Source organism: Pinus tabuliformis, chromosome 9 (genome assembly GCF_031772625.1).
Source record: "Pinus tabuliformis cultivar Carrire ecotype Pingquan chromosome 9, CPIR1, whole genome shotgun sequence".
Classification (NCBI taxonomy): domain Eukaryota; kingdom Viridiplantae; phylum Streptophyta; class Pinopsida; order Pinales; family Pinaceae; genus Pinus; species Pinus tabuliformis.
Genome location: NC_142307.1, coordinates 1,387,380,861 through 1,387,395,038, shown reverse-complemented (window position 1 = coordinate 1,387,395,038; position 14,178 = coordinate 1,387,380,861). Strand labels below are relative to the sequence as shown.

The 14,178-nt window shown below is 35.8% G+C and overlaps 1 pseudogene; it reads right to left on the bottom strand.

The window, feature by feature from the left end:
* Window positions 1–13,440: 13,440 nt before the first annotated feature.
* Window positions 13,441–13,917, bottom strand: LOC149153694 (glutathione S-transferase F10 pseudogene; annotated as a pseudogene).
* Window positions 13,918–14,178: the final 261 nt, after the last annotated feature.

The following is a 14,178-nucleotide window of genomic DNA, read 5'->3' as shown; positions in this document are numbered from 1 at the left end:
ACAGCTATTCCTCCGAAGGTCACATACAAAGGCTGCAAGAGTCAAAAGGAACCACGATAGTCAGGAGAACAAAGGGGTTAAATCAATGGAGATAATAACAGGACACACCACCAAGAACCCAGGCAAAAAAAGAGGAAGAAGGAGACATAATGAACTACTAACAGAGTGTCGAAAACTCATGATTAATTCCGGTAAGATGAAAGATCTCACAAGTTACTCTTTTACAAACCCATCATTATGAAGCTTACAACCTGGAATATTAGAGGACTAGGGAGTAAAAGGAAACAAAGAAATCTCAGTAACAGAATAAAAGAAGAAAAACCAGATATGGTATTTATATAGGAAACAAAATGCTCAGTAGACAAAATTAGAGAAATGCATAGTAAATGGCTTATTAAGTATGAGTACCTATAAGTCAAAGCAAATAATTCAGCGGGAGGAATTCTCACTCTATGGAATCCTGGATGCTGAGGCATCCAGAAACCACCTTTCAATGGTCATCCAACCTTTGGGGCACAAGGATTGTTACATGATCACAAATGTCTATGGTCCTCAACTCCTGGAAGACAAATTCAAGCTCCTCACGTCTCCGGAAGAGTTGAGAGAGAGACATCAAGCAATGCCCTAGATTCTGGGAGGGGACTTCAATATGATTAGATCTCTCACAGAGAAAAAACGAGGAACCAGAACACTTGGTAGAGACTCAATAGCCTTCCAGAACTTCCTTAACAATATGAGACTAGTGGATATGGACACAATAAATGGCATCTTCACGTGGAACAACAAGAGAGGAGGAACTTCCCAAGTAGCCTCGAGATTAGACAGATTCATAATATTAGAGGATCTCCTTCTCACCGGTCGTATCATGATAGCTTTCATCCTCCCTTTCGAAGGCTTGAACCACTGGCCCATCCACCTGGAAGCTTCCTTTAATGGAACCCTGAGGAACATACCTTTCAGGTTCGAAAATGTTTGGCTTACTCACCCTGATTTCATCACTAACATTGGAAATTGGTGGGCTAAAGAAATACCCACCCAAGGCACAAAAATGTTCCTCCTACATCATAGACTCAAACACATCAAGAGAAAACTCAAAGAATGGAATAAAAATGAGTTTGGAAACATATTCAAAGCTAAGGGAGAAGTGGAAAAAAAATTACAGGAAATTAATCAAATTCTCATCACACAAGGCTTCACAGAGGAAAGAAAAATGCAAGCGGAATCACTTCAAAAAGAATGGGACAACAGATGCCAGCAGGAAGAAATCTTCTAGAGATAGAAATCTAGAGTGCAATGGATTAAGGAAGGGGAGAAAAATACTAGGTTCTTTCGCAAGTCTACCATGGAACACAGGGCACATAATAGGATCACAAAGCTTATAGATCCTCAAGGTATAGAGAAAAATACTCAAAAGGAAATGGAAGTTGTACTAGTTCAACATTTTCAAAGTGTAGCAGAGGAGACCATGGAAGACAAATCTGCATTTACTAAAACTTTTACTCATCATATTCCGAAAATGGTAACCAGAGAAGTCAATTATAATCTCAATAGGCCAGTAATAGAGGAAGAGGTCAATGAAGCAATCAAAGAGATGCACAATGGGGAAGCTCCAGGCCCAGATGGTTTCAATGTAGACTTCTTCAAAACATGTTGGGAAATAGTCAAACATGACATTCTGGAGGTGGTGGAGGACTCGAGAAAATCAAAATCAGTTCTGAGAGCACTTAATGAATCCTTCATAGCCTTAATCCCCAAACAGGAAAAATCCATGACTCCCGATAGATTCAGACCCATAGCTTTATGCAATGTGGTGTACAAAATCATTTCCAATGTAATTGCTAACAGAATCAAACCCCTTCTTCCAACACTTGTGTTAGAGGAACAAACTGGATATGTGGAAGGTAGACAAATTCTCAATAATAATATTCAAGCTCACAAAGTGGTGCATTCCCTTAAGACAAATAAGCAAGCGGGTATGATAATATAGCGAGACATAGCAAAAGCTTATGATAAGCTAAGATGGTCTTATATCATGGAAGTTCTTAAAGCATATGGCTTTGACCACAACTGGATAAGATGGGTCATGGCTCTTGTTACCATTGCTAGTTGTTCTATTCTTCTTAATGGCTCTCCATCCAGAACCTTTAGGCCATCAAGAGGCCTCAGACAAGGAGATCCTCTCTCCCCCTTCCTCTTCATTCTGATGATGGAAGGATTGGGCAGAGTGATCATTTCAGCCAAGGAGGAAGGAAGAATCTAGGGACTTAGACTCACTCCAAATGGGAACACATTCACCCATCAAAAATTCGTGGATGACACTATGCTGCATGGCACACCCACAGTCAAGGAAGCCAAAGCTTTCAAACAAATCCTGTATGAGTTTGCAATGGTTGTGGGTACTGAGGTAAGCCTCACGAAATCTAAAGTCTTCTTTTTCAATACTGATATTTCAATTCAGAGAAATCTCTCCCGAATTATAGGCTTTCAAAGAGATCATATTCCCTCGAAATATCTGGGAATACCCCTCACTGAAAAACCTCTAAGCAAAGAAGTCTGGGAATCTGTAATTAATAAATTGAAGGACAAAGTGAGAAAATCGACAAACAGATCCTTGAATTTAGCAGGGAGGTTATTTCTCATAAAGGCAGTACTACAAACCATTCCAATCTACATGTTATCTGCCCTTCGAGCACCAACGGGAGTCTTATAGAAAATCAGGAATTTTCAAAGGGGTTTTCTTTGGGGTAAAGGGGAAGAGAAAAATAAATGGGCTCTGGTAGCTTGGGACAAGCTCTGTAAACCCAAAACCCATGGCGGTTTGGGTCTCCATGACCTGGATATTCTAAGCAAAGTTTAAGAATTCTTTTTGGGTAAGCCATCCTTCTAAGAAATTGTTGCATTGATGTCTTCCATCATTGATGCAGATCCTTCCCGATTGCTTGAGCTAAGTTTAGTTAGAGTTAGCCAAGTTTAGTTATATTGATGAAGTTTAGTGAGAGGAGCTAAGTTTAGTTAAAGTGATTAGAGTTTAGTGTTCCTAAGTCTAGTCTAAGTTCAGTATTAGTAAAGTCTCAGATTGCTCCTAAGATTCCTAAAGTGGCTAAAGGAAATAAGAAACCCCTGGGCTAAACTCTGGAAACAAAAATATGCAATGGATTAGCAAGAAACGGACCACATTAGAATGATAGGACACATCAGAGGTTCCCATATTTGGAACAAGGCGTGGGAGAACAGAGCCTTAGTTTAGAAACACAGTTTTTGGGAGATCCGAAATGGGAAGCTTGCATGGTTATGGGAGGACAACTAGCAGTGGGAACGTAAGCTTGGTAGAGAAGGACTGGACATCATCAAAAACGACACCATTAACAAAGGACTGAAAAAAGTAAGTGACTACTAGGATCAGTCAAGGGACACTAGTAAATGGAGAATTTGGAAGGTACCAGACTACAGTGAAGAGACCCCACTAAATACCCAAGCTAAAGTTTTGGAATCTATTCTAGAAAAGAGACAAATTTTGACCTCTACCTCGAATGATCTACTAAGATGTGGAAGAAACAACAAGGGAATCTTCAACCTCAAAGAAGCTAAAAAAATAGCCACGAGACTTAACTACCCAAGCCCTGATAAGACATGGAAATACCTATGGAACAACCCACACTAGATGAAGATCAAACTGTTCAGTTGGTTGGTTCAGCACAAAAAGATTCTAACTTGGGAAAATATCAGAAAGAGAGGTTTTGCTGGGCCATCAAGATTCCAACTATGTGGCCTGCAGGAAGAAACTACGGATCACCTTCTAAACCTCTGCTCTTTCACCTCCACCTTATGGAATTGGGTAGCCTATATCTTGAAGCAAACAGACAAGAATGAAAATGATATCACTGACACTTTAAAGAACTGGAGGAAGGACTTCTCAGACAATGAGACTGTAAACATAGCCTGGGCTCTGATTCCAGAATTCTTGATCTGGGATGTTGGGAAAGAATGTAACAACAGGATATTCAAAGATAAATATGGCTTAGCTCAAAGTATCATAGCACAAATCCTCAAACGGCTCAAAGAAACTATCAATGCCCTTCGGAAGTAACCTACTGAGAAACCCCCTGGTCATAGGGATGCTCACATTCTGGAACTCTTGGGACTGTAGTCTCATGTCCCTTAAGGAACAAATAAGTCAACAAAGAAAATATCAGTAGGAAAGGCTTTCTGGCAACCCCCTCCCCATGGCTTTTTAAAATTCAATTTAGTAGGAGCCTCAAAAGGTAATCCTAGGGACGCTGGTTATGAAGGAGTCATAAGAGATGAAGAGGGCAACATAAAAGTCATCTTTCATAATTATCTGGGGGGGCCACTAACAATATGGCTGAACTCATGGCCATTGAGCAATGTTTAGAGATTCTGATAAAGTTCAATTTACATAATACAATCATCGAGGCTGACTCGAAATTAATAATTAATTCGGTCAAGCGGCTAGGCATGGGCACTGCACTAGAGAAAGACTCAAGACACTGGAGACTTCTGCAGGTCTATCATCGAATTCAATCACACCTAAGAATTATAAGAACTCTTAGTTTTGTTCATGTGCATAGAGATGCCAACAGAGTAGCGGACTGGCTTGCTAATGAAGGGGTGAGCTGCACAAGAGACAAGAAGTGTTGCTTGTGGGAGTCAGTACCCGCAGGACATCTGCATGAGGGCTGCCACTCTCTAGCCCTCATAGACAAGGAGCATTATCAGCTCATGAAGGGGAATCCGCCAGTTGACATTTAATCAAATGGATGATAGGGGTTCGATTGATAGCCAACCTGAGATTTGGCATATTCAGGTCATGCAGGGGGACACCATAGGGCACCTTCTCATTGGTTTTGCAAGCGAGCGGGCAGTCAGAAAAATTTTGATACTCTGCAATAAATTACGAGGCATCGGTTCTAATGGGTGGCTCAGTCGAAGGGATGGCAGTAGTGTAGCATATTCGTGGTTTCCGGGTTATCGGGTGTCAAAGCGGTTTCCAGGTTATCTGGCATCCTCAAAACCCGAAGTGGTTTATTAGAAATGTCTCTGATGCCATTTAGCGTTCAACACGTGGCTTTCGGAGGTGAGAGATTACCGCCTTCATCGGGTGGGTATTCCTCCGGCTTCTTCTCCACCTGATATTTCCCTCAGTCGTTGGATCATGTAGCTGCAGATCAAGGGCTTAGGTTTGATGAGTAGGTTAGTGGGTCCAGGCGATCCCTAGCGGACCCGAAATCTTTATTTTGTGGTCCCTATTCACCTCTTCGGGTCCGCTCAAAGTTTTTTCAGGTTTTCATGTTTTAGTTCCATTCTGCCCCTTGACCGCTTGACCTCGGTTCTCGGTTCGGGTGGTGGAGGAAGTGAGTTTTGTTTTTTCTTGGGCACTAGGCCCAGTTCTCAAGCAGTTGACTCTTCTCCCAAAGCTTGAAGTGTTTGCTAAGTCTTTAGCCCTCTTCCTCTTTGGGTGCGATGTATTTTATGTAATATATTTTTTAGTGACAAGATAATAGAAGGACCGACTCTTGCTTTAGCAAAAAAAGAAATTGATATATAATATTTAAACAATATTAATAGCAAGAAAAAGTTCCATATAGATCATAAATCAAATATTTTGATATGTATGTTAAGTAAAATATTTTTAACATAAAATTATATGTACAAAGATAAAGAGCTAGAGAGTTCTTCCCAATATGGAGTCGATATGTAAAAATGATTCAATTTGTGTATATTTGTGTATGTATATAGATAGAGAGAGATAATGTGTGTGTGTGTATATATAGAGATATAATGTGTGTGTATATATAGAGAATATATCTTCTTCTGAATATGAGTAAGTGTTCCATTAACATGTGGAGACTGTGAATCATAAATAAAATATTTCAATGACAACTATGTACATTAGTATAAACTAAGTGAAAAAAAAAAAAAAAAAATCTTATAGCTAAATATTTTATTAGTGTTTTTATGAAACTAACATAGATCCATCCTAATACCACATAAACTAAAAGATAAATCGAACATGTCTCAAATTGAATCTCTAGGTATAAACCTTTCAGCGAATTTTATACTCAAGAAGAAGTTTGCATCTTGAGAAATTTTATCCTCTCATCCTTTAATAGATTCCGAGTTAAAATAAATCTATGATAGAGTATCTATGTCTATTATTTATAAAAACGACTCTCTTTCTTGTCTTATTCCCTATTTATAGAAACCTCTCTTAGCAATGGTGAGGAAAATTTTGATAATGTAATAAGTAATGTTTGTTTGTTTTTAATATTAAACTTTATATAAAGTAAAATTTAATTAGGTTTATCAAATTCTTCTTTTTTTGGAATTTGTAGATACATTTTATAATCCAAAAAATAAAGAAGATGTTTATAATTTAATTTACATTTAAATGGGTTTCTTGGGATAGTTTAAATATATTTTATTAATCAATTTGAATTGATTTTACAAATATGAGAAAATATTTTTTTATAATTTAATTTGGCATGGAGTTATTTACAAAGTTTAGAGGTAATTTATCCATTAAAATAATAATATTATTAATTTAAAATTATAATTTGAGTAAATATTAATGATGATGATAAAATATTAAAAGCCCAAAACATAAATTGTCTAATCTTTTTCTATTCAAATTATTTTTTATTTTAATAATAATCTTAAAAAAGTTTTGATCTTCCCATTTATGGGGGTAATTATTCATTTTTATTTTAGTTTTTAAATTACTTATCATATACTAATCAAATAAAAAATAAAAATAAAAACTTCACCTTTTAAAATACAATTAGGTGCATTATTTTTCAATAATTCATAAGTAAATGCTATTTTGATTCAATATATGTTGATTCGATATTTTTAAAATATTGATTGATTTTTAAAATGCCTAAAATACCTCTCTCAATCAGGGTGTGTGCAAGAGGATCGTCTCACTTGGACCCAAGCCATGAATGATCTTATGGTTATTAATGTGGGAGGGCGACTGTGGTAGGTGTGCGGCGTGTATGACAGATATGAGGTGATGCAAGGATGCGTGGGAGAGAGCAAGTTGGGTAGCAAGATGCAGCGAGAATTAAACATCCAGGTGGTGGAGGATATCACCAGTTCTTTGCATGCAATTTGGTTGTGGTGTATTGCGGTTCTGGGAGCTGAGGATCATTGGTCGAGCTCATTTCCTATGGAAAGTTTGGAACACATGCCTCAGTTGCAGAAGGGTCTAGACGTAGGCTTCATGACGATGGTTCTAGGGTATGTGTTGTCTCTTGCCTTTAACCCTTGCCAAAGACATACCAAAAATGTGACAGTAATTCGTAAGATTTTACTTCCCTCCTATGAATGGGTGACTATGAGATTTGGTATGGTCTGTTCGTTAAATGGGAATGTGGCTGAATTTGCTGTTTCTAAACTGGTTTCAGCCCTGTATGGTATTTTATTGCTACACATAAAAATGTATGGCATAATATGGACCTTTTGTCTTTGGGGGAAGGGTATCCATCATGGTTGGCATGATTTTTTATATTTTTGGTCAAATTGGTTTACAATTAGGACTTGTAGGATGTTGGTTTTGATTCATTGTTACTCTGAATTTCGATGTGGTAAATGGCTTGAGGAGCAGGTTGGCAATCCCTTCCTCGGAAGGGGATCGACCCACCATGGTTTGTATTTTCTCAATGTGGTGCTAGAGCACGGGGTTATAACAGATGGAGAAGAGTACCAATGGTAGGGGGATGCCCAGTTTCGCCTTATTTTTATCAGAAATGAACCTAATTTTATATTTCCCCTCTTTCGATTCTTTGTTAATTCTCTAGGTGTTAGTAGGTTGAAATCCCGCCTAGTCTATGAACCATGAGATTCTGGTTGATTATCGGTTTAGCTCAAAGATTGTTTTGTTGTTCAATGGGAGTTGGAAAATATGGCTAGACCAAACATAGTGAAATAATAAAATGATATAGGAGGGTGCAAGCATTGCCAAAATGCAGCACCTCGGGAGGGAAGAGGAACTTCCTCCTCGCAACTGCCAAGGTGGAATGACCGAAAATCCCAAGCTCAACATATCAGTTTTGCGACTCAAGCTTATGTTACAAGAACCCCTGCCTAGGTGAGACAGATGATTGTAGGTTGGGAGGTGGACCTCAACCAATGCGCCGAGCAAAAGATATAGGAGGAATAATGGAGGTTGTTTGTTCCAGATTCCATAAATACCTAGGACAAGCTTACACAGTATAAACAAACAATTCATCTCTACTGGATGATGAAGAATATAGTGGCTAGGGAAATTATGAACACAACATGTTTCATTAAAACTGATCCAAGATTTCAAGAAATCCGAAAGTAATTCCAACTTGTCTATTTCCAAATCTCACAAAAAAATGTTCGATTGGGTCGTATTGAACAACACATTAGGTGCCCGCCTCAATTATAGATTTCGGGTTCCAATGAAAAGGATCTATCTCAAGTGGGGTCCTTAGGGGACTCGCTCTAGATGCTTCTTTTTTTGTGGTTGTTAAATTTTGATGTTGTATATGTCTTTAAGTAGTACTACTGTTAGTAGGTTAAGAGTGAATTGGTTTTTAGACATTCAGGCCTATAAGGTTAAGTTTGACAGACTTAAGAACTTCATATATTGGATGGCGTATAACACGTTCCAATGGACAAAAGACATGGTTTCCCAATGGGCAGGTTGAGGCCACGAAATGTCTATTATGGTGGTAATATGCTCTTTATGAATGAATGAAAGGTCCTACTAAACTTACAAAAAAAAGGTTTAAAATACCTAAATGAAAAATTCTTACATAGGTTGGATTCGAGTTGATTTCTTTGTTGTCTATATTGTTGACATCTAGAAACCTAGAAAAGTCAATCACTAAAATGTAATGTTTTGGAAATATATGATGCATCCAAGATTTAAAAAAGTGCATAAACTATTATAATATTAAACTTCAGAAAATTAAAGATTTTATAGACATCAATCACATCTTAGATCAAATAGTTATTTCTCAAAGTAGGAGAAAATCAAGGCACCTTCTGTACTCAACTCATTATGAGTAATAATATCCTTATTTATTATAATACATTGTCTATCCAATATAATCTAAAACTTTAGAAGAGATGAAATGTGTAATATTGATAGTTAAAAATCAAAATGTTAATATTATATATAATTTTAATTTTTAAAAACATATATATATATATATATATATATATATATATATATATATATATATATATATATATACTTACTTTTCGAAAAATATATCCATCTAACATCTTTATTTTTAAGAATTTTAAGAATTTATATTTCAAAATTTTTAATCTTTCTTTATAATTAATAAATTTACAGAAAATGAATTTACATTTGCATAAGAAGTATCAACTATATAATAAAGTATATTCAATGGATTAACTTTAAATAAAAAAAGATTGCATTTTTTTATCAAACATTTGATGGCTTTTTAAATTAGTAATTGACTTTCTTTTAGAATGATGTTTTTTGTTTTCATGACATAGAAAAACTTACCTAGTCTTTTTGTTAGTTTTTCAATATGTTTAATGCTAGAAAGGCACCTCCTCCCCTCTAAAATGAAATATATAAAGTAATAACTATATGATTGTAGTGATTATGATATAAAACCATAATTCAAAGAAAATTTAAAAGCTAGGTGATTATATAATTCTTGGAAGCAATATGATAGAGAGAAACATACCCACTTGTAATCATAAAAATAGCAACATACATCAATATCCTCCAATTATCTAATTTTTGGAATCAATATGATAGAGAGAAACCAATCCACTTGCAACCATAAAAGTAGCAACAAGCATCAACATCCTCTGGCATGAGGCTTTTAATAACCTCCTCACACATGAACGTGACAAGTATATTTCTTGTAGTTGACCTCAATGCTATTAATGTATAAAATATATTCAATAAGATGGTTTGAACAAAAAAGACTTATGATATGAATTAGTCTCATAGTCAACAAAATTCCTAGTAAAACACTTAGTGAGATTGTCATAAGTTGAATTCAAATATAATAATAAATGTTGATTTTGAACGACATGATTGGTCAAATTTCTTGGAAAAAAAAATACAAATTTCGCATTGGTTAATGCAAAACCTCTCAGAAATATCAAAAAACTTTAATTTTACAAAATAACCTTTTTTAACAATCAATGTGTGGTTAATGGCCAACTTTTTCATGTCATCATCAATAGTGGAAGTTAGAAGACATGAAAATCGACAATCCAAAATCTCTTTTTTTGACACTATCAAGCATTTACAACTATAGTCCCTTCATTGGTATGGACAAAGAAAGGATGTTTGAGTAACTTAAAAGTGTAACATGTGGCATAAAACCAATGAATGATGATGTTACTTGTGATGTAGCACCTTCTTACATTGTATTCAGGGACATTACATTTATGTTCAAGTTATTAGTTGTAAGGGAGGAAAGATCCCTAGCTAAGAATTTCACATAGTAAAGGATGTGACCATAAATATTCTTTTTATAAGTATCACTATGAGAGAAGTAATGAAATTGCTAGGAATTTGATTCACTCAAAGTAAGAGAAGGAAAAGGAAGTAAAAAGACTAATCTAATTAATCATCATAATAAAAACTCATGAAAGTAATATGTGATTGGTTTGAAATGGGATTCCTACCTAGGTCATGGAACATACATACAATTGGAAAGAACAATGATCAAAGCCAATGTGTGGCCACTAATGGGAAATTGTTGACATGATGATCCTTCCATGCAAGATGGACTATTGATATCATTTGAAACAATAATTTATAGCTTCTAATTGAGTTGTACCAACTACCCATGAAATTTCCCCAAGGTTTAATGGTGATGGTGAAATGCAATTTTAATTATACTAAGTTGTCTCTAAATAATTATAACATCTCATCATTATGACATATGTACAGTTTATGCTACACTTAAATTCTATTCATCTCATAAGAAGTTGTCTCTAAATCATTATAACATGGCATCATTATGACACAAGTAGAGTTTGTGTTACACTCAAATTTTATTAATTTCATTTTTCTTTAAACATTTTTCGAGTTGGCTTTCATATGTATGGATTAATTACTTAGAATTGTAACCTACCACTATTGTCACATGGTTTAGTGTCGTCATCTCTAATTATTCCACCTTGTAATATAAATGGATGCAATATTCTTCATTATTGACATGCTTTCAATACCTTAACTTGTTATTAGTCAAATAAATGGATTACAACTTTCCATATTATGTGTGTTTAATCACAAGAGACTATAAAGATTCATTATTATTGAATCATGTTAGCCAAAATTATTTTTGGAAAAAAAAATAAACTATCTATAATGTGATTTGATTATCCATTTTTTTGAAAATTAAAAACACTTAGCTATAAAAACACATGATTTATAGAGAAAAAACTAGAGAAAAAATAAAAAATACCTAATATAATATAACATTTATATAAATATATAATCCCTAATATAATATAATATCTATATAAATATACAATCCCTTATATATATATATATATATATATATATATATATATATATATATATATATATATATATATATATATATATATATATATAGATATATATATACATATATCTATATATATATATATATATATATATATATATATAATCCCGTGCATTGTAAGCATGTGAAGACCATATAAGCCAACCAATGTTGGCCAGCACAAAACTTAATCAATGTACAAGATTGGAGACAAAACTCCACTTTCTTGCCAACAACAAGAAGGAACAGGGTGAACCTACGATGTATGAAAAAGTTGGTGCAAGATGTGAGAATTTTACGCATCAAGAAGCTGGTACAAGCTTGTTCTTTAGGAGCAGGTGCAAGGTTGCAATTTCAAAAGAAGAGTAATGGTGTATAGCATGAAGTGTCATTCTTTCATTGCCAGTGGTATAAGGCTTCAAGGACAGTTGGTCAGGATCTCAGCCCTCTTGTGGAAAACGGGTTGCAATTGTGACCAAGTTGCACATTGAATTACAAAATAAAATGAAGATAATTACGAAATAAAATGAAGATAAATATATATGATTCAATTAGAAAACCTCCACAAGCTCCGAAGTTTTGAATTCCTAAATATCAAATATAGATATTAATAATCATGGATTGCTAACGTACATATAAACAGTCATGGATCACTAACATCTCTCATTCATCCATATCTATAGTCACGAATTACTACTATCCTTATTTATTAGTCCCTTCCTCTGGCATAGGAGGGACTATAGTGTTCGATCCGGCATTGACCCGGTATTACTTCTTCGGTTGACCATAAATTTCCAGTGTTTAAGCAATTTTAAGCAAAGTTTATTGCTGGCGATTTCACTCCAAAAAATTTTAACAAAACTTTCGATTTCACCCTCTTATTGCGAGCATCTCTTGCCCCGATGTGATTTTAGTGAGGGAAAGATATTTTATCCTAAGTTTTTCTTGCCCTTGCTTAGACTCTTAAGCTGGATGTTCTAGTTTATACGTAGGTTGGATGTTCTGGTTTATACGTATGCTTAGGCATGTTATCCATCTGTCACTATGCAGCCTCGATGCATCAACACTTGGATTTCTCGTTGGATGAAACCTACCCGAGATCCTTTGTTCTGTGTGAAAACCCAGAAGCGGGGTTGTCTGTCTGTCGTTCTTTCTCGAGTGCATTTCTTTCATTTTCTGGCTAGCTAGATTTGTAAGCGGTAGCTCGAGCCAAAAGAGTGTACTAGTTGATTTCTGTGAGACAGAAGTAGGTACATGGGAGACAGGAGGGAAGACTGAAGCTCACAAAAAATTAGGTACATTTCAGAAGAAAAAAAAAAAAAAACAAAACAAAAAAAAGACATAATTACTTACATGACCTAGTACTTCTCGTGCTTGGCTAAGAACTGGATTGGAACTGACTCGATTGGATTCACTATCATTGGTCAGTTTGAAATATTGGAAGCTCATGTGCAGGCAAGATACACTGATAATTGTAAATTCCCCTGCTACTTAAAATAAAGAAAATGTTCCCTACGATTACCTCGTTTCTGCCTTTGGTCCTAAGAAGTCATATGATTTTCGATTTTCCAGCACTAAGCTACCCAGATAACGCATTCTTGAGTACGGTATATATCCATTGGCTTGAAATATGATCCCTTGAACTAATGGTTTGTGCGCCTCCGACCGAGAACGTCTGTAGCATAGGATGCCTTACCTCAAGTGACGGAGTAGCCGCGACGATCCGTGCCGCAGGGGCTGGCCTATCTAGCGTCCCTGCCCTAGAAGCTCTCTTACCATCCCCGTAGTCTCCTTAGAAATTCGGCTCTCGATACACAATGAGCTTGCTGCTCCCTCTGCCTATTGCTTTGCGACTACAGGTTCTCTTGTGGACAGCTAGGCCCTACCTAGGATCTAGGTATCACCACCGGGCATTACCGCTTTCCGGGCCTGCCAAATACTTACTCTTAGACAATATCTTCTTGTACACGTCCAAAGAATTGGAGAACTTCTCCTCGTTCTTCACAATTTCTGTCTGGTTCTGAGGAATGCCCCACAACGGAGCGAATCCCAGTTGAAATACTAGAAAGGAACTGGGAGGATTATAAGTCCAGCTTTCCACCTCCATTCAATGCTCAATCACAGCTCTCTCTGAAAAACTCTTACCTAACAGCCCAATGGTCCCCTGTGCTGCGTACTTCTCTATAACGTACCAAACGATGGCCCTTGATTCTGCATTAACCATAAAGCAAAAAATGGATAAGTAAAAGATGAATCTCTAACAAATTGCCATAAGTTTCTAGATGCAGTTTGAGTAATTATGTGATATGTATGGATACAAACCAAAAAGAGTCAGAGCACCGTCCTCGAGCACAGGTACCTGCCCGAAGGGCTGCATAAACGAGAACCCAAATTATAACATAGTATATCCAGGTTATCTACTGGAAAAAACTACTTGGCAAAACCTTCTTTACAAGAGTCATCGATTTCTAGCATGAAATGACAGTTGTTAAACTTAGGTGAACCGCAGGGTATAGTCGAGATTGGTACTTGTTAAAATTTAACCATCACTTGTCAATATTCTAAATTCACTTGTCAATATTGTGAGACGTGTCCAAAAGAGATCTTCGATGTATTTAAATAAATCATAAGAGTGGTA